Raw genomic sequence first — 19,382 nt, 5'->3', positions numbered from 1 at the left:
AATCTAGAGGAATCCACAAAAGAATAAGCAGCTCTCCCCACCAGTCAGTCTTTGCCCATGAGACTTTTGATGAATGCTGGACAGCTTGGGAAGCTGGGGCACTAGGTTGGAAAGGTAGAGAGAGCTCCCCATTGTGTGAGTGATTAAATCTCCAAGTCAGATCGTGGGGAAGCAGCTGTACTAGAAACAGGACAGATCTCATTCTCAACACACTTGAAGCCAGATGAGAACCAAAGCAACCTAAAGCTGCAACCCATTCACATCCCAACTCAATTCCTGATGGAATTGAAATGATTAGTCCCTCAACCTTGCTGCCTGGTAAAGGAAAATGTGCCCTACCTGAAAAGAAATATAGTTATGTCAATATCTACAGGTTTTTAATACAACGTCCAGAATAAAATTTTAAAAATTAACAATAAAAAAGGACATGCAAAGAAGTAGGAAAACGTAACTTTTAATCAAGAAAATAATAGAAGTAAAACTAGAGATGACCCAGATGTTGGAACTGAGAGTAGATATAAGTATATGTATGGCTGATTCTCTTTGCTGTACAGCAGAAACTAACACAACATTGTAAATCAACTATACTCCAATAAAAAAATTAATTTTAAAAAAGAAGCAAGCTAAAAAAACTATTATAAACATGTTAAGTAAAGGAAAAGATGGACAAAGTGGCTGAAAATATGAAGAATTTAAGCAGAGAAATGGAATCTCTAAAAAGAACTAAATGAACTTTCTAGGACTATACAGTGTACAAAATTAGGATTTCATGGAATGAGTCATTGAATTCAAAGACAACTCAAAATAAATTATTCAGACTGAAGCACAGATAAGAAAAATAATTTTTAAAAAGATAAAGACTGTTAAATGGTCTAACCTGTGTTCTGGAGTTCTGGAAGAGGAAAAAAAGAATGGAGAGAAGGAATATTTAAAGAGATAATGTCTCTGGATTTTCCAAAACTGATGAAAGACATCACCACAGATACAAGAAGCTCAGTGAACCCCAAATAAGATAAATACAAAGAAAAAACTCCCCAAAACATCATGATTAACTGCTCAAGACTGAAGATAAAAGGAAATTTTAAAAGTAGCCAGAGGAAAAAAAAAGATATCATCAAGGGAACAATTATACAAATGGTGGAAGCCAAGAGACAATTAAATGACATCTTCAAAGTGCTAGGGGAAAAAAAGAAGGAAAACTGCCAACCTAGAGCTCTTTACCCAGTGAAAATATCTTTCAGAAGTAAAGGTTAAATAAAGACATTTTCAAGCAAAGCAAAGCTGAGGAATATTTTTGCCAGCAGATCTGCAATACAAAACATTCTAAAAGGAGTCCTTCAGAATGAAAGGAAATGATTACAAATGGAAACATGAAATTTTTAAAAAGAATGAAAAGCTCCAGAGAGGATAAACATATGGATAAATGTAAAAGATTAATTCGTTTAAAACTTTTTAGAAGACTAGTGACTATTTAAAACAACAAAAATAATTTTAAAAATAACATGTGGTAGAGTTTATAACATAGGTTGAAGTAAAATACATGACAATAAAAGCAAAAAGAGTAGTCATAAGTAAGGGCAGTTTTAGAAATAAAAGCTCTTTATATTGTTCATGAAGTGGTAAAATGCTACTTATAGACTGTAATAAGTATAGATTATGCATTTTATAATCTCTAGAGCAGTGGCTTTCAAAAATACAGTCCCCAGACCAGAAGTATCAGCATCACCTAGAAACTTGTTAGAAGTGCAAAGAATTGGTTCCTATTCCAGACCTACTTAATCAGAAACTCTGGGGGTTGAGCCCAGCAATCTATGTTTTGAATAGCTGTCCAGATAATTCTAATGCAAACTAAAATTTCAGTACCTCTGTGCTAGACCTGGAAAGACAACAGAGAGGAAATTCTTCTCAATGGTAGACCTGTGAACAGTACAATTGCTCATTGGCTTTGGGTGAAAGGAGAAGTGATCCAAGGTGAGGATATATATAAATTCCTGGGCAGCATCCAATGGCCTGACTGTCTGGCTAGGGAACTGGAAGGAAAAGAACTGGAAGATGAGAAACACCGAGTCTTGTGGATAGACATACAGGTGACAGCATGAAGTGTGAAAACTTGTGTGTTATATGTGAATACTGAACAGAAAGCATCTATCACAGAAAAAGCCCTGAACAACCAAGGAGACAAAATGAATAGTCACTTGACATTAGCCAGTCTTTGTCATCGGTCACCCACAGCAAGCAGGATAGACACACAAACAGAGCAAACATGGTGGTAGAAACAGAAGTTATGTGTGAGCCCAAGAGCATGGACCCCACTTACCGAGACCAATCTAGCTACTGCTGCCTTTGAATATCCAACTTGTCAGCAACAGAGACCAATACTGAACCCCCAATATGGCATTATTCCTCAAGGAAGTCAACCAGCCACTTAGTAGCAAGTTGACTACATGGAACCCCTACATCCTGGAAAGGCCAGCCATTCATCCTCACAGGGATACACACACATTCCAGAGCCTCAGCCAGCACCACACTCAGGGGCCTATGGAGCATCTCAACCACAGGCCTGGAAACCCACACAAGGCATCCAACCATGAGACCTACTTCACCATGAAGAAGATGTGGGAGTGAGCCCATGACCAAGGAATCCACTCATCACTTCAGTATTGCACCATCCAGAGGGAGCCAGCTTCACAGAATGCTAGAACCACCTCTTCTTGAGAAGCAAGAGAACTTTTGTCATTTTTACTCACTCTATTGACATATTTTGCCATGGAGATGCAAGAGGTAGAGAATAGTGACATACAGAGAGAACAGAATAAAGTAATGACATAGCTGTCTAGCAGACATAGCAGACACAAGACACTGAGAGTATCCTGATAGATCTCTAGCTTCCAGTTCTTGTATTGGCCACAGTCCATAAGACATCTCTGTTTCCTAACAATAAATTACCATCACCCCCTATTTTTTGCATAAGCATGACTGATTTGGTTTCTATTACTGGCAACTAAAGGATCGTGTCTAATACAATGAATTCTAGAGGCAAACTTTGCACATGAAGAACTTCCAATAAATTATACAATTGTCCCAAAATGGAAAGAACTTCTCTTATCATTTTTAGATTTCAACATCTGTGTGTAAAAGAGACTTTGCCTGTTATAAATAGGCCCCTGATCCTCTGACAAATATCAGGAAAAGTATGATATGGAAAATGGAATTCTTTCAACTGTTCAGCAAATAAAAAATAAGAATGAGTCCCTAACTGTGCAACGATATACCAAAAGAAGATCTGCAAGAATATATAACATTTGAGGAGAAAAAAATAACAGATCTAGATTTAGAATTTGTTAGAAACCTGAAAAAAATTTTACAATTTGTTTTTTATTAAATTAATGCACCAAAAAAAGGCTAAAAGTTAAGTATTTGGGGTGCAAAACAGAAGAAAAAGATAGCAAATAAAGTATGCTTTGAATGTACATTATTATTAACTGGCTGAAATGAAAACTGAAAAAAATCTCAAAAAAAAAAAAAGACAAAATTCTTTGTTTTACTTTCTCTTGATATCCCTGCCAACAATGCCCTCTAGTGGTAAAGTAAGTAGGCACTGAAGAATGGAAAAAATGAAACAATTAAGCCTTGCTTAATTGTTTATGTTCAAACTCATTGCTAAGATTTTCATGAAAATATGAACTTTTACACTTCCAGTTGGTAACTGAATGTTATATTTGGCAAGAAAATGAGTCTTTACAAAGTATTGCAGCATATACCTTACAGCACAAGCATTTCAAAGCCAATTTTCCCCTGTGGTTTCCCTGAACATATGCCAAACAGCACATGAAAATAGCCATCTGTAATGTCTTAGAGGGGCATTTCTGGGTCACAACTTCCAATGTGTACCTTAAAAGAAAGTAAAATCTACTTTTATTGAGGATGAAATCAATCTCTGAAATACTTACGCTTTTAAACCCAATTACCTTCAAGAATTATAGCTTCACACAACAAATGACTCTTCTTACCACTTTCAAGATCTTATCTGAATTCTGAGCTCATCAACTAGACAAAATCCCTTTGCTTGAGAATTCTTCAAACTACAGCTCTCAACTGCTGGGGTGAGCCAGTCAAAACAACAGTTACCGTTATGAGAATGAAATTTCTCCAACCCAAGCTCAGCAAAGAGCTTCCCAAAGGAACGTCAGCTGAAGGAAGAGAAAGAAGACACTGTACATAACTTACTCTCCTCTAATTCAAACCACCCAATTGCTGGCTCTAGTCTCTGGCTCAAGAGTTCTTTGTCTCTGCAAATTGTTCTCCTTTCTCTCTGCTCCAAGCCTCCTTTTCCTCACACCTTCCAACTATCCCATGCTCCCTTCAGTAACTAATTATGTGTGTGATTTTGACAGACACTTAGACCCTTTTGTGATAACTATATATTTGCATGAGAATATTTGCTCTGATGCTCTGAATGACTTTCACTAAGGCAATCTGTTCTGAGATTTCATTTACTTAAATAGAAAGAAACACATCCTCGGATAGCTATGCTGTGCATTGATAAGGGCCATTAATATTGATATTAATTCCCTTAGAAAGACTGAGATGACCACATTCTATGAATGCTAAACATTTCCTGGGTCTGCATTGATAAAATGGAATCCAAGTACTAGAAATAAGTGTTTGAAGAACTCTTGCCTTTATCATGAGACTTTAGACAAAGTCTCATGAGGCAACCTGAACTTCAGTAACATTTTCTCCATTACCATTGCTGATGTACTAGAAATACCTCAGCTTTTAGAGTCAGATGACTGGCCCAGGTGTAAGCCCCATCATTGCCATCGACTTGGCTGTACTTTTCAGTAATTAATTTATAAAAACTACTTCAGAAGTTTTGGGAGGACTCACAAAATAATTAGCTGACAATTTCACCTACACCTAGCACTCAGACAAATGAAAAACTACTATATGCTGCCATTACAAGATGGCAGCATATTGTACTGTGTTTCACCAAATATGCTCTGGAGAATGATCCCTAATTTATTTGACCTTGCAACTCTTTTTTTCTCAGAGCATTTCAGGAAACAAGGGTATGAAAAAACTCTTTAGGAACTGGTAGTTTCTCTGGAAACTTTCAACTTCAAATGTTACCCCTTAAATTTTCTCAGTTGCACTAGCCACATTTCAAATGGCTACCTATTGGACAGTGCAGAATTGAACATTCCATCGCTACAGAGTGTTCTATAGGACAGCACCAGTCTAGAGTTTTCCTTCTAACCTTGTAATCATATTCAAACTCCAACCCCTAAAAATATTCACAAAATACTAACTTTACAGTAGAGAAAACTGTTAAGCAACTCCTTACCTGAGTGATCAAAGATAACAACCCAATAATGGTCCAAATAGACATCATGTACCCCCTGTAGTATACATTAAGAAGAACACATCTCATGTGGTACTTCTGCCAACAATACATAACCTGAGTCTAATCATGAGGAAACATCAAACACAAACTTAAAGATACCCTAAAAAATATTTGGTCTGTATCTTTAAAATATCAAGGCCATAAAAGATAAAGAAAGACTAAAGAACTGAGCCAGATTAAAGGAAAATAAAGAAACATGACAACTAAATACAATGCATGCTCTTTGGATAGATCTTTAGCTAGGGAAAAGAATAACTATAAAGGAAATTATTAGGACAACTGATAAAACTTGAATATGGACTTTGGTTAGATAGCAGTATTATGGACATGTTAAGTTTATTGACTTTGATTATTATAAGGTAGTCACATAAGAGAAAGTCCTTCATCTTAAGAAATATTACGTTGAAGTAATTCAGAGCAAAGAAGAACACTCTGAGTTCCAAATGAAATGGAGATAGCATATCCCACCCTCTCTCTCCCACTGAATGCAACTAAGCCCCTTGGAAAGGAGGTATGGAGGACTTTGAAAAGGAAATGGTAGCAGGTAGATTGGTAAAGACAAACAGATATCTGAGAGCCATTAAACTGGGGGTGAATTTCTGTCTTCCTGAAATCTAGTTTCTCCCAGCCTGGACTCAAAAGGCAACCTAAAATCCAGAATTATATACCAGAGCAGATGGAAAGTGCTCCCAAAAAAGTCCTCTCTTTCTTGTCCAAGGAGCAGGAAAATGGCCTCTTATGGATCAGAAAGATCGAGGGAAATCCACTGGGGGTTTTTTTCCCTCTCTTGCCCCAGCCCCTGGGTAATCCTACAGTAGAGGCAACAAGAGCAGAACAAATGTGTAAAACTTAGAGAGAGGAAACCCTTGTCTCTGACCAGAGGAACCATTGATCCAAGAGTGTAAGGGGAATCCAATGTTGTTCTTTTCTCTCTGATCTCTCACTACTTGGTCCCAGTAGCAGACACAGTTGTGGGAAGTGCATAACAGACCAGGGAAATGAGAGCCATGGCTTTCTAGTTAGAAGACCAGGAAAGGGATGCCTAAGAGCAGGAAAGATTTCCCTGGGGGAAATAATAGACAGAAGGAAGTTCCAGAAAGCAATGCCTTAAAACTATGTATGAACTCCTGGGCTCATCTCTGAGTTCTGTATATATGGACCTGACCCTAAATAAACAGCATTAAGAACTGATCTACAGGGGCTTCCCTGGTGGCGCAGTGGTTGAGAGTCCTCCTGCTGATGCAGGGGACACGGGTTTGTGCCCCGGTCCGGGAAGATCCCACATGCCGCAGAGCGGCTGCGCCTGTGAGCCACGGCCACTGAGCCTGTGCGTCCGGAGCCTGTGCTCCGCAACGGGAAAAACCACAACAGTGAGAGGCCCGCATACCGCAAAAAAAAAAAAAAAAAAAAAAAAAAAAGAACTGATCTACAAGATGGACCACTGCCTAAGACCCAGACTGGTCACTGGGTGTTACATACATGAGACAGACACAAGTAGCACAGCAAAGGCTTTGAAAACTGCACTGATGTTGGAGTCACAGCCAAAAGGAGGCAGGCTAAGAACTTGTAAGCTAAACCTAAACTGTTCAGTTGCCTACTACACAGATTTAAACAAAACCTAAAATCCCACAACATAATATTCAAAATGTCCAGGATCAAATCCAGAATTATTCAACATATAAAGAATCAGTAAAATCTTGACATTTCTCAAGGGAAAAGACAATCAACATCCAAGAACAAAAATGTTGAAATTAGACCAAGATTTTTAAATGGTTATTAAAATCATTCTCTAATCAGTAAATGCAAAAACTCTTGAAACAGATGAAAAAATAGAAAGTCTCAGGAGAGAAATATAAGGTATAAAAAAAGAGCCAAAAGAGAAGGTTAGAACTGGAAAAATACAATGACTGAAATAAAAAACTTACTGGATGGGCTCACTAACAAACTTCAAGATATCAGTAAAAAGTATCCAATCTGAACAATAGGGATTTTAAAAGTTTTTGTATAAGCAGAACCTAAAGGACCTATGGGACAATACCAAAAGGTCTAATCCTTGTGTCATTGGAGTCTCCAAAGGAGAACAAAAGGAATCATGCAGAAAAATACTTAAAGAAATAAATGGTTTTAAAATGCCCAAATTTGGCAAAAGATAAACTTGCAGATTCAAGAACCTCAGTGAACCTCAAACAGAATAAACTCAAAAAAATCCATACCCAGATAATACCATAGCCAAACTGCTAAAAAACAAAAGACAAAGAAAATATCCTGAAAGCAGCCAGAGAAAAATGGTACCTGATATGTAGGAGAATGATGATCCAAATCACTTCATATTTCTCATTAAAAACCATGAGAGGAAGGACCTTCGAGATGGCGGAGGAGGAAGGACCTTTGAGATGGCGGAGGAGTAAGATGTGGAGATCACGTTCCTCCCCACAAATACATCAAAAATACATCTACATGTGGAACAACTCCTACAGAACACCTACTGAAAGCGGGCAGAAGACCTCAGACCTCCCGAAAGGCAAGAAACTCCCCACGTACGTGGGTAGGGCAAAAGAAAAAAGAAAAAACAGAGACAAAGAATAGGGATGGGACCTGCACCAGTGGGAGGGAGCCGTGAAGGAGGAAAGGTTTCCACACACCAGGAAGCCCCTTAGCGGGCGGAGACTGTGGGTGGCAGAGGGGGGAAGCTTCGGAGCTGCGGAGGAAAGCGCAGCCTCAGGGGTGCGGAGGGCAAAGTGGAGAGATTTCCGCACAGAGAATTGGTGCCGGCCGGCACTCACCAGCCCGAGAGGCTTGTCTGCTCACCCGCCGGGGCGGGCGGGGCTGGGAGCTGAGGCTCGGGCTTCAGAGGTCGGATCCCAGGGAGAGGATTGGGGTTGGCTGCATGAACACAGCCTGAAGGGGGCTAGTGCACCACCTCTAGATGGGAGGGAGTCCGGGGAAAAGTCTGGAGCTGCCAAAGAGGCAAAAGACCATTGTTTCGGGGTGCATGAGGAGAGGGGATTCAGAGCACTGCCTAAACGAGCTCCAGAGATGGGCATGAGCCACGGCTATCAGCGTGGACCCCAGAGACGGGCATGAGACGCTAAGGCTGCTGCTTCCGCCACCAAGAAGCCTGTGTGCAAGCACAGGTCACTATCCACACCTCCCCTCCCGGGAGCCTATGCAGCCCACCACTGCCAGGGTCCCAGGATCCAGGGACAACTTCCCCGGGAGAACACACGGTGCACCTTGGGCCGGTGCAACGTCACGCCGGCCTCTGCTGCCACAGGATCGCCCCGCACTCCATGCCCTTCCCTCCCCCACAGCCTGAGCGAGCCAGAGCCCCCGAATCAGCGGCTCCTTTAACCCCGTCCTGTCTGGGCAAAGAACAGACGCCAGAGGGCGACCTACACACAGAGGTGGGGCCAAATCCAAAGCTGAACCCCGGGAGCTGTGCGAACAAAGAAGAGAAAGGGAAATTTCTCCCAGCAGCCTCACGAGCAGCGGATTAAATCTCCACAATCAACGTGATGTACCCTGCATCTCTGGAATACCTGAATAGAATCATCCCAAAATTGAGGCAGTGGACTTTGGGAGCAACTGAGGTCTTAGAGTTTGCTGTATGCGACTGACTAGTTACTGATTTTTATGTTTATCTTAGTATAGTTTTTAGCGCTTGTTATCATTGGTGGATTTCTTTATTGGTTTGGCTGCTCTCTTCTTTCTTATTTTTTATTTTAATTATTTTATTTTATTTTTTTCTTCCTTTTTTTCTCCCTTCTCTTCTGAGCCGTGGCTGACAGGGTCCTGGTGCTCCGGCCAGGTGTCAGGCCTGAGCCTCTGAGGTGGGAGAGCCGAGTCCAGGACATTGGACCACCAGAGACCTCCCAGCCCCATGTAATATCAATTGGTGAGAGCTCTCCCAGAGATCCCCATCTCAACACAAAGACCCAGCTCCACTCAGCAGCCAGCAAGCTCCAGTGCTGGACACCCCATGCCAAACAACTAGCAAGACAGGAACACAATCCCACCCATTAGCAGAGAGGCTGCTTAAAATCATAATAAGTTCACAGACACCCCAAAACACACTACCGGACATGGTCCTGCCCACCAGCAAGACAAGATCCAGCCTCATCCTCCGGAACACAGGCACCAGTCCCCTCCACCTGGAAGCCTACACAACCCACTGAACCAACCTTGCCCACTGAGGGTAGACACCAAAAACAACAGGAACTATGAACCTGCAGCCTGTGAAAAGGAGACCCAAACACAGTAAGTTAAGCAAAATGAGAAGACAGAGAAATGCGCAGCAGATGAAGGAGCAAAGTGAAAACCCACCAGACCAAACAAATGAAGAAGAAATAGGCAGTCTACCTGAAAAAGAATTCAGAGTAATGATAGTAAAGATGATCCAAAATCTTGGAAATAGAATGGAGAAAATACAAGAAACATTTAACAAAGACCTAGAAGAACTAAAGAGCAAACAAACAATGATGAACAACACAATAAATGAAATTTAAAATTCTCTAAAAGGAATCAATAGCAGAATAACTGAGGCAGAAGAACGGATAAGTGACCTGGAAGATAAAATAGTGAAAATAACTACCGCAGAGCAGAATAAAGAAAAAAGAGTGAAAAGAATTGAGGACAATCTCAGAGACCTCTGGGACAACATTAAATGCACCAACATTCAAATTATAGGGGTCCCAGAAGAAGAAGGGAAAAAGAAAGGGACTGAGAAAATATTTGAAGAGATTATAGTTGAAAACTTCCCAAATATAGGAAAGGAAATAGTCAATCAAGTCCAGGAAGTGCAGAGAGTCCCATACAGGATAAATCCAAGGAGAAACATGCCAAGACACATAATAATCAAACTATCAAAAATTAAAACAAAGAAAAAATATTAAAAGCAGCAAGGGAAATGCAACAAATAACATACAAGGGAATCCTCATAAGGTTAACAGCTGATCTTTCAGCAGAAACTCTGCAAGCCAGAAGGGAGTGGCAGGACATATTTAAAGTGATGAAAGGGAAAAACATACAACCAAGATTACTCTACCCAGCAGGGATCTCATTCAGATTTGACAGAGAAATTGAAACCTTTACAGACAAGTAAAAGCTACAAAATTCACCACCAACAAACCAGGTTTACAACAAATGCTAAAGGAACTTCTCTAGGCAGGAAACATAAGAGAAGGAAAAGACTTACAATAGCAAACCCAAAGCAATTAAGAAAATGGTAATAGGAACATACAGATCAATAATTACCTTAAATGTAAATGAATTAAATGCTCCAACCAAAAGATGTAGACTGGCTGAATGGATACAAAAACAAGACTCGTGTATGTGCTGTCTACAAGAGACCCACTTCAGACCTAGGGACACATACAGACTGAAAGTGAGGAGATGGAAAAAGATATTCCATGCAAATGGAAATCAAAAGAAAGCTGGAGTAGCAATTCTCATATCAGACAAAATAGACTTTAAAATAAAGACTATTACAAGAGACAAAGAAGGACACTACATAATGATCAAGGGATCGATCCAAGAAGAAGATATAACAATTGTAAATATTTATGTACCCAGCATAGGAGAACCTCAATACATAAGGCAAATGCTAACAGTCAGGCTCCACTTCTAATTTTAGTTCTCTTGTTATTTCCATCACATCTGCAGTTATTTCCTCCACTGAAGTCTTGAACCTCTCAAAGTCATCCATGAAGGTTGGAATCAACTTCTTCCAAACTCCTATAAATGTTGATATTACCACCTGTTCCCATGAATCACAAATGTTCTTAGTGGCATTTGGAATGGTAAATCCTTTCCAGATGGTTTTCAATTTACTTTGCCCAGATCCACCAAAGGAATCACTATCTATGGCAACAGTAACCTTACAGAATGTATTTCTTAAATCATAAGACTTGAAAGGCAAAATAAATCCTTGTTCCCTAGGCCCTAAAATGAAGGTTGTGTTAGCAGTCATGAAAATATGAATCTCATTGCACATCTCCATCAGAGCTCTTCTTGGATGACCAGTTGCTTGTAAATGAGCAGTAATATACTGAAAGGAATCTTCTTTTTTCTGGGCAGTAGGTCTCAACAGTGGGCTAAAAATATTTGGTAAACCATGTTGTCAACAGATGTGCTGTCATCCAGGCTTTGTTTTTCCATTGATAGAGCACAGGCAGAGTAGATTTAGCATAACTGTGAAGGGTCTTTTCAAAATGGTAACTGAGCACTGGCTTCAGCTTAAAGTCACCAGCTGCTTTAGCCCCTAACAAGAGGGTCAACCTGTCCTTTGAAGCTTTGAAGCCAGGCATTGACTTCTCCTCTCTAGCTACGAAAGTCCTTGATGGCATCTTCTTCCAATAGAAGGCTATTTCATCTACATTGAAAATCTATTGTTTAGTGTAGCCACCTTCATTAATTATCTTAGGCATATCTTCTGGATAACCTGCTGCTGTTTCTACGCCAATACTTGCTGCTTCACCTTACACTTGTACGTTATGGAGATGGCTTCTTTCCTTAAGCCGCATGAACCAAACTCTGGCAGCTTTAAACTTTTCTTTTGCAGCTTCCTCACCTCTCTCAGCCTTCACAGAATTGAAGAGAGTTAGGGCCTTGCTGTGGATGAGGCTTTGGCTTAAGGGAATGTGTGGCTGTCTTGATCTTCTATCCAGACCGCTAAAAATTTCTCCATATCAGCAATAAGGCTGTTTTGCTTTCTTATCATCTGTGTGTTCACTTTTAATTTCCTTGAAGAACTTTTCCTTTGTATTCACAACTTGGCTAACTGTTTAGTACAAGAGGCCTAGCTTTCAGCCTGTCTTGGCTTTCAGCAAGCCTTCCTCACTAAGCATAATCATTTCCAGCTTTTGATTTAAAGTGAAAGGTGTGTGACACTTCCTTTTACTTGAACACTTAGAGGCCATTGTACGATTGTTAATTGGCCTGATTTCGATACTGTTGTATCCCTGGGAATGGGGGGTCCAAGGAGAGGGAAAGAGATGGGGGAGTGGCCTGTCCATGGAGCAGTCAGAACACATTTCTCAAGTTCACCATCTTATATCGGCGCCACTTGCGGCTCCCAGAAACAATTACAACAGTAACATCAAAGATCACTGATCAAAGATCACCATAACAAACACAATAATAATGAAAAGCTTAAAATATTGCAAGAATTACCAAAATGTGTCACAGAGACACGATGTGAGCAAATGCTGGTGGAAAAAATGGCACTGAGGAACTTACTCAATGCAGTGTTGCCACAAACCTTCAATTTGTAAAAAAATGTATATCTGCAAAGTACAATAAGGTGAAGCACAATAAAACAAGGTAAGCCTGTACATGGTCTTTAACCCATTAACATAGTCCCAAACAGCTCTTTTAGAGATAGCTTATAATGCTGCCTTTACTTAAAATCTTATATCACTTACTATTTACCTTTTCACATCTCTACATTTCTTTTTCTACTTTCTTCATCCAAATATAAATTCTTATTGGATTTTGCCTAAACAATGAACTTCAATCCATCGTACACTCAGTGGCTTCTTGAAGCATAGATTAGATTGTATTTATTGACTGCCTATGAACCAGAGTCTATGCTAAGCATGGGAGATGAATAGTATGAGGGTTCAATGCCTACCCTCATAAATTCAGGTCCAGAGGAACAGACCAATATGTAAACAGATGATTATAATACACTGAAAATTTTCTACTACAGTTTTCTTATCTATAAAATAGAAACAATAATTATACTTACTTCCCAAAGTGTGGAGAGGATTAAGTGAGTTAATAGCTAGTTAAATGCTTAGCGTATGGTCTGACACATAGTAATCATATATTAAATACCAGCCATTAATATAATTAACTCCCAAGTTCCAAGTACAGTGTTATGAACTACAATTGTTCTAATTTTCAGATAGTGAATTTAAATTATTTTTTCAAACCACCGAATGTGTCAAGGAATCTTGAACAAAGCCAAAATTTTGAAGTCTATTTACCCAGATCTCCCGTGAAGGATTATGAGTCTACAAATAAAATAAACTGTGTCCTTTTAATTTAATTACCTTTTTCCAAAATGCTTTTGAAGGTATTTTCATGAGGAATTTCAGCAGAAGATGATTCCCACTCTCTTCTCAATCATGTGGTTTATACAGAGGAGCACAGTGACTTAATCCCCACATTCTATTTCACTATACCATGCCCTATAATTCTTGCCAGCACTCACAGCTCAGGCATTTTTTCCCTCTTCCAATAGTCATACATATTTACTGGCATAAAATGAAATATCTTCTTCAACAAAATGAATTATGAATATTAGATTTAAAAAATAATAGCTACAATGAAAGGGTAGTCTGGAAAAATAAGACGCAAAACTCCTAACACCCTGAGGATTTGAAAAATAAAATGACATTATGCTTTCCTGAATCCCAAAGATAATCACTGAAAGTGACCAAAGGAAAGCCTGGAGGATATGGCTAAGAATCAAAAACGATCATCCATTTCCAAACATGCCCAGAAAAATATGTTTTCTCCAAGCTGCCAAGATAAATGCAAACCAGAAGTTTTTTCTTTTTTTTTAATCTCACATTATGGCTTTTTAAATGTGTTCCAGAATAATTTAAAAAATAGACAGGCTGCCCTTATAAATAGGAATGCATCAGATTCTTACAGTGCAGTGGGGTGGAAACAACAGAATGCAAAGACCTGTGTTCTGAAGTGAGCAGCACACATAACTGGCTGTGTGATTCTGCACAAGATACTTAATCATTATGCCAAAGCTACAAAAGTTGGAGATAATGACATCTATTTTGCCTATCTTGCCTATTGTTGTTATTGAGAACAATAGGATTTGTGCAGCAATCTAAAAACTTTTTCCTCACAAATACTGTTTTATTTAGTTACAACAGCAACCCTGTGAACCAAGTATTATTATTATTATCATTATCATCACTACCATTATGTTCTTTTGAAAAATGAGGAAGCTGACATTCAAAGAATTTTTAATCTACCTGCCTAAGGTCAGAGTAGGTGATAAAGCAGGACTCAACCCAAATCTTCTATCCCTACACCTGTGCTTGACTCACTGGATTATAATTCTTTGAATACAGGACTTCTTGTCATCATATTCTAAGTCTAAGTATCATCCCTGGCACATAATAGCTACTCAGTAAATATCTGATAAACTGAGAGGGAGGTTTGGTTCACCATTGTGGGAGGTCTGGTTCACCAAATGTCACCAGAAAGACACTAAATTCTATAGGATATGAGGGAAGGATCTGGATTTTTTTTTAAATTTCTATTGTTTAAATCTAAAATATTCTAGATTTAAATAATATTCTATTGTTTAATCTAAAACATCATACCAAAGGAACATTTATCTCCTTCATGGCTTTTAGGCCTTCTGTTTTAGGGCACATTTGGTTGGTTGTGAGGAACAAAGACCTACTCAATGGGGAAAAAGAGACAAATCTTCCTTACACAAGAATTTCAAAAATCTGTAGACACTCCCCAAGCCAGGAGGTGGAGCTTAACCCCCCCCACCTCCTAGAGAAATGGAAATAAAGACAAAAATAAACACATGGGACCTAATGAAACTTCAAAGCTTTTGCACAGCAAAGGAAACCATAAACAAGACGAAAAGACAACCCTCAGAATGGGAGAAAATATTTGCAAATGAAGCAACTGACAAAGGATTAATCTCCAAAATTTATAAGCAGCTCATGCAGCTCAATAGCAAAAAAACAAACAACCCAATCCAAAAATGGGCAGAAGACCTAAATAGACATTTCTCCACAGAAGATATACAGACAGCCAACAAACACATGAAAGGATGCTCAACATCTTTACTCATTAGAGAAATGCAAATCAAAACTACAATGAGATATCATCTCACACCAGTCAGAATGGCCATCATCAAAAAATCTAAAAACAATAAATGCTGGAGAGGGTGTGGAAAAAAGGGAACACTCTTGCACTGCTGGTGGGAATGTGAATTGGTACAGGCACTATGGAGAACGGTATGGAGGTTCCTTAAAAAACTACAAATAGAACTACCATATGACCCAGCAATCCCACTACTGGGCATATACCCTGAGAAAACCATAATTCAAAAAGTGTCATGTACCAAAATGTTCATAGCAGCCCTATTTACAATAGCCCGGAGATGGAAACAACCTAAGTGTCCATCATCGGATGAATGGATAAAGAAGATGTGGCACATATATACAATGGAATATTATTCAGCCATAAAAAGAAATGAAATTGAGCTATTTGTAATGAGGTGGATGGACCTAGAGTCTGTCATACAGAGTGAAGTAAGTCAGAAAGAGAAAGACAAATACTGTATGCTGACACATATATATGGAATTTAAGAAAAAAATGTCATGAAGAACATAGGGGTAAGACAGGAATAAAGACACAGACCTACTAGAGCATGGACTTGAGGATATGGGGAGGGGGAAGGGTAAGATGTGACAAAGTGAAAGAGCGGCATGGACATATATACACTACCAAACGTAAGGTAGATAGCTAGTGGGAAGCAGCCGCATAGCACAGGGAGATCAGCTCGGTTCTCTGTGACCGCCTGGAGGGGTGGGATAGGGAGGGTGGGAGGGAGACGCAGGAAAAAAAAAAAAAAAAAAAAAAAGAATTTCAAAAATCTGTAGACACTCCCCAAGCCAGGAGGTGGAGCTTAACCCCCCCCCCCCCGCCCCAAATCTTGAAGGTGGGCATGATGGCTAATTTTATTTATTTATTTATTTACTTATTTACTTATTTATTTTTTTACTGATCCTTCTTTTATTTAAATTTTTGGTATTTGTTAGTCATGGATTTTTTGCATTTTTAAGGTTTTTTTTTTTTCCATGATGGCTAATTTTAAATGTCACCTTGACTGAATCACAGGGTGCCCATATATTTGGCCAAACATTACTCTGGGTGTTTGCATGAGGGCATGTTTGATGAGATTAACATTTAAATCAGTAGACTGAGTAAAGCAAACTGTCCTCCCCAGTGGGGTTGGGCCTCACCCAATCAATTGAAGGCCTGAATTGAACAAAAAGGCTGACTACCCCTTGAGTAAGAGAGAAGACAGTCAACATCAGTCATTAGGGAAATGAAAATCAAAACCACAATGTGCACACACAATTGAAAGAACACAGAAAATCAGTAAAAAAAAGATGACCTGAAAAACAAAAACAAAAACAAAACAACCACAATGTGATATCACTTCATACACACTAGGATGGCTATAATAAAAAATGTAAATAACAAATTTAGAGAGAATGTGGATAAATTGAGCTAGTGGGAATGCAAAATGGTGCAGGCACTGTGGAAAGCAGTTTGGTGGCTCCTCAAGAAGCTAAACATAGAGTTACCATATGACTCAGCAACCACTCCTGGGTATATACCCAGGAGAATTGAAAACATATGTTCAAACAAAAACTTGTACACGAATGTTCAGAGAAGCATTATTCATAAAAGCCAAAAAGAGGATACAATCAAAATGTACATCAACTGATGAACAGTAAATAAAATGTTGTCCAATTGATTAATGGTTGCCAGTGGCTGGAGGAAAGGTGGGATCGAAAGTGACTGCTAATTGGTATAGGGGTTCTTCTTGGAGTGATGAAATATTCTGGAATTAGACTGTGGTGAGGGTTGTACAACCTTGTAAATATACTAAAAACTACCAATTTATTGTACATGCTTCAAAATAGTAAATTCTAGGGTACATAAATTATATTTCAATTTTTTTAAATCGTGTGATGCCAACAATGCAGTGCTTGGAGGGAAATACATAGCTTTAAATTTATAGAACAGAAGAAAGGTCCAAGACAATGTTGTAAGCTCCAATCTTATGAAGCAAGAAAAAGAATATCAATTAAAACCATAGTAAAAGGAAACAAGAGGAAATATCAAATCAATAAAATAGAAAATAAACAATAAGGAAAGTCAATGAAATAGAGACTACAAATTGGGAAAATATGGTATTTGAAAAGAAAAATAAATTTTATGAATCTCTTGCTCAGTTGATCAGGAAAGTAACAGAGAATACAGAAACTAACTGTATCAGAAACAAAACAGGACTCACTACAGAGTGTACAGACATTAAAAAGGTAATAGGAAAAAAATAAGGTAATAGGAAAATTACACAAAACTTTTGACAATAAACAACTTATATGAAATGGACAAATTCCTTGAAAGACTCATATTACCAAAACTGGCTCAAAATGAAACAGAAAATCTGAGTAGGTATAACTCTAATATAGGAATTGAATTTATAATTGAAAGCATTACCAGAAAGAAAATGCCAGATCCAGATGGCTTTACTGGTGAAGTAATAATATCAATCTTACCTAAGGTCTTTCAGAAAACAGAGGAGGAGGGAGAACTTCCCAACTCATTTTATAAGGTCAGCATTACCCTGAAATCAAAACCAAAAGTACTAAAGGAAATTACTAACTAATACGCCATATGAACATTAGTGCAAAATTCTTTAATAAAGTAATAGCAATCCAAATTCAGCAAATAGATCTGGAAAAAGGCAATGACATCTGCTCTCACCACTCCTATCTAATATTGTATCAATGTCCTAGCCCATACAATCAGGAAAGCAAAAGAAACAAAAAGTCTACAGATAGGAAAAGGTAAAGAGAAGTGTTTTTATGACAATATGATTACTTATGTAGAAAATCTTAAGAAATCTAACAAAAAAAAACTACTAGAATTCATAAGGGAGTTTAGTAATGTCACAGAATACATGTAAAATATCAACTGCAATATATTAGCAATGGACGATTTGGAACTTAATATTTTTAAATAATATTTAAAACAGCATAGGGCCTCCCTGGTGGCGCAGTGGTTGAGAGTCCGCCTGCCGATGCAGGGGACACGGGTTCGTGCCCCGATCCCGGAGGATCCCACATGCCGCGGAGCGGCTGGGCCCGCGAGCCATGGCCGCGGGGCCTGTGTGTCCGGAGCCTGTGCTCCGCAACGGGAGAGGCCACAGCAGTGAGAGGCCCGCGTACAGCAAAAAAAAAAAAAAAAAAAAAAAAAAAAAAAAAAAAAAAAAAAAAAAACAGCATTAAGAAATACAAACTACTTAGGAATCAAATTAACAAAGATTGTGAAAGACTGCTACATAATATTGTTTAGAAAAATTAAAGAAGACCTAAATAAATGGAGGGACATATCATGTTCATGGGTTGGAAGACATAATGTCACTGAGGTGTCAAGTCTCCCCAAATTGATTAATAAATTTAATGCAGTCTCAGTTAAAATCCTAGCTGATTTATATAGAAATGCAAAGGAAGTAGATAGGCCAAGACAATTTTGAAGAGAACAACAAAGTTGCTTTTTCTACATGATTTTAAGACATACTTTAAAGCTAGAGTAATCAAGACAGTATGGTATTGGCATAAGAATAAACATACAGATCAATGAAACAGAATAGAAAGTCCAGAAATTGACCTATACATATATGGTCAATTTTTGACAAAGTTTCCAAAGTAATTATGTATGGAAAGGATAAGCTCTTTAACAAATGGCATTGAAACAACTGGATATCCACATGAAAAGAAAGCAAACCTCAACCCTTACTTCACAGCATATATCAGAATAAACTCAAAATGGATCACAGATCTATAGATTAAAGCAAAGACTATATGAGTATAAGAAAAAAATAGGAGAATATTATCTGACCCTGGGTTAAGCAAAGATTTCTTAGATATGACAGAAAAAATCATGAAAAAAGAGAATTTTAAAATTGATTAATTGGACTTTATCAAAATTAAAAACCTTTGCTCTTTAAAAGATGTTAAGGAAGTAAATAGGCAAACCACAAACTGGGAGAAGTGTTAGAAAAACATATATTTCATAAAAGACATACATTCAGCATGTATAAAGAATACTTTTAAGTCAATAATAAGAAGACAACCCAATTAAAAACATAGGCAATATCACTATACACCTATTAAACCAGATA

Source organism: Mesoplodon densirostris, chromosome 11 (assembly GCF_025265405.1).
Source record: "Mesoplodon densirostris isolate mMesDen1 chromosome 11, mMesDen1 primary haplotype, whole genome shotgun sequence".
In the NCBI taxonomy this organism is placed as follows: domain Eukaryota; kingdom Metazoa; phylum Chordata; class Mammalia; order Artiodactyla; family Ziphiidae; genus Mesoplodon; species Mesoplodon densirostris.
Note: the sequence above shows the minus strand (reverse complement) of the source record.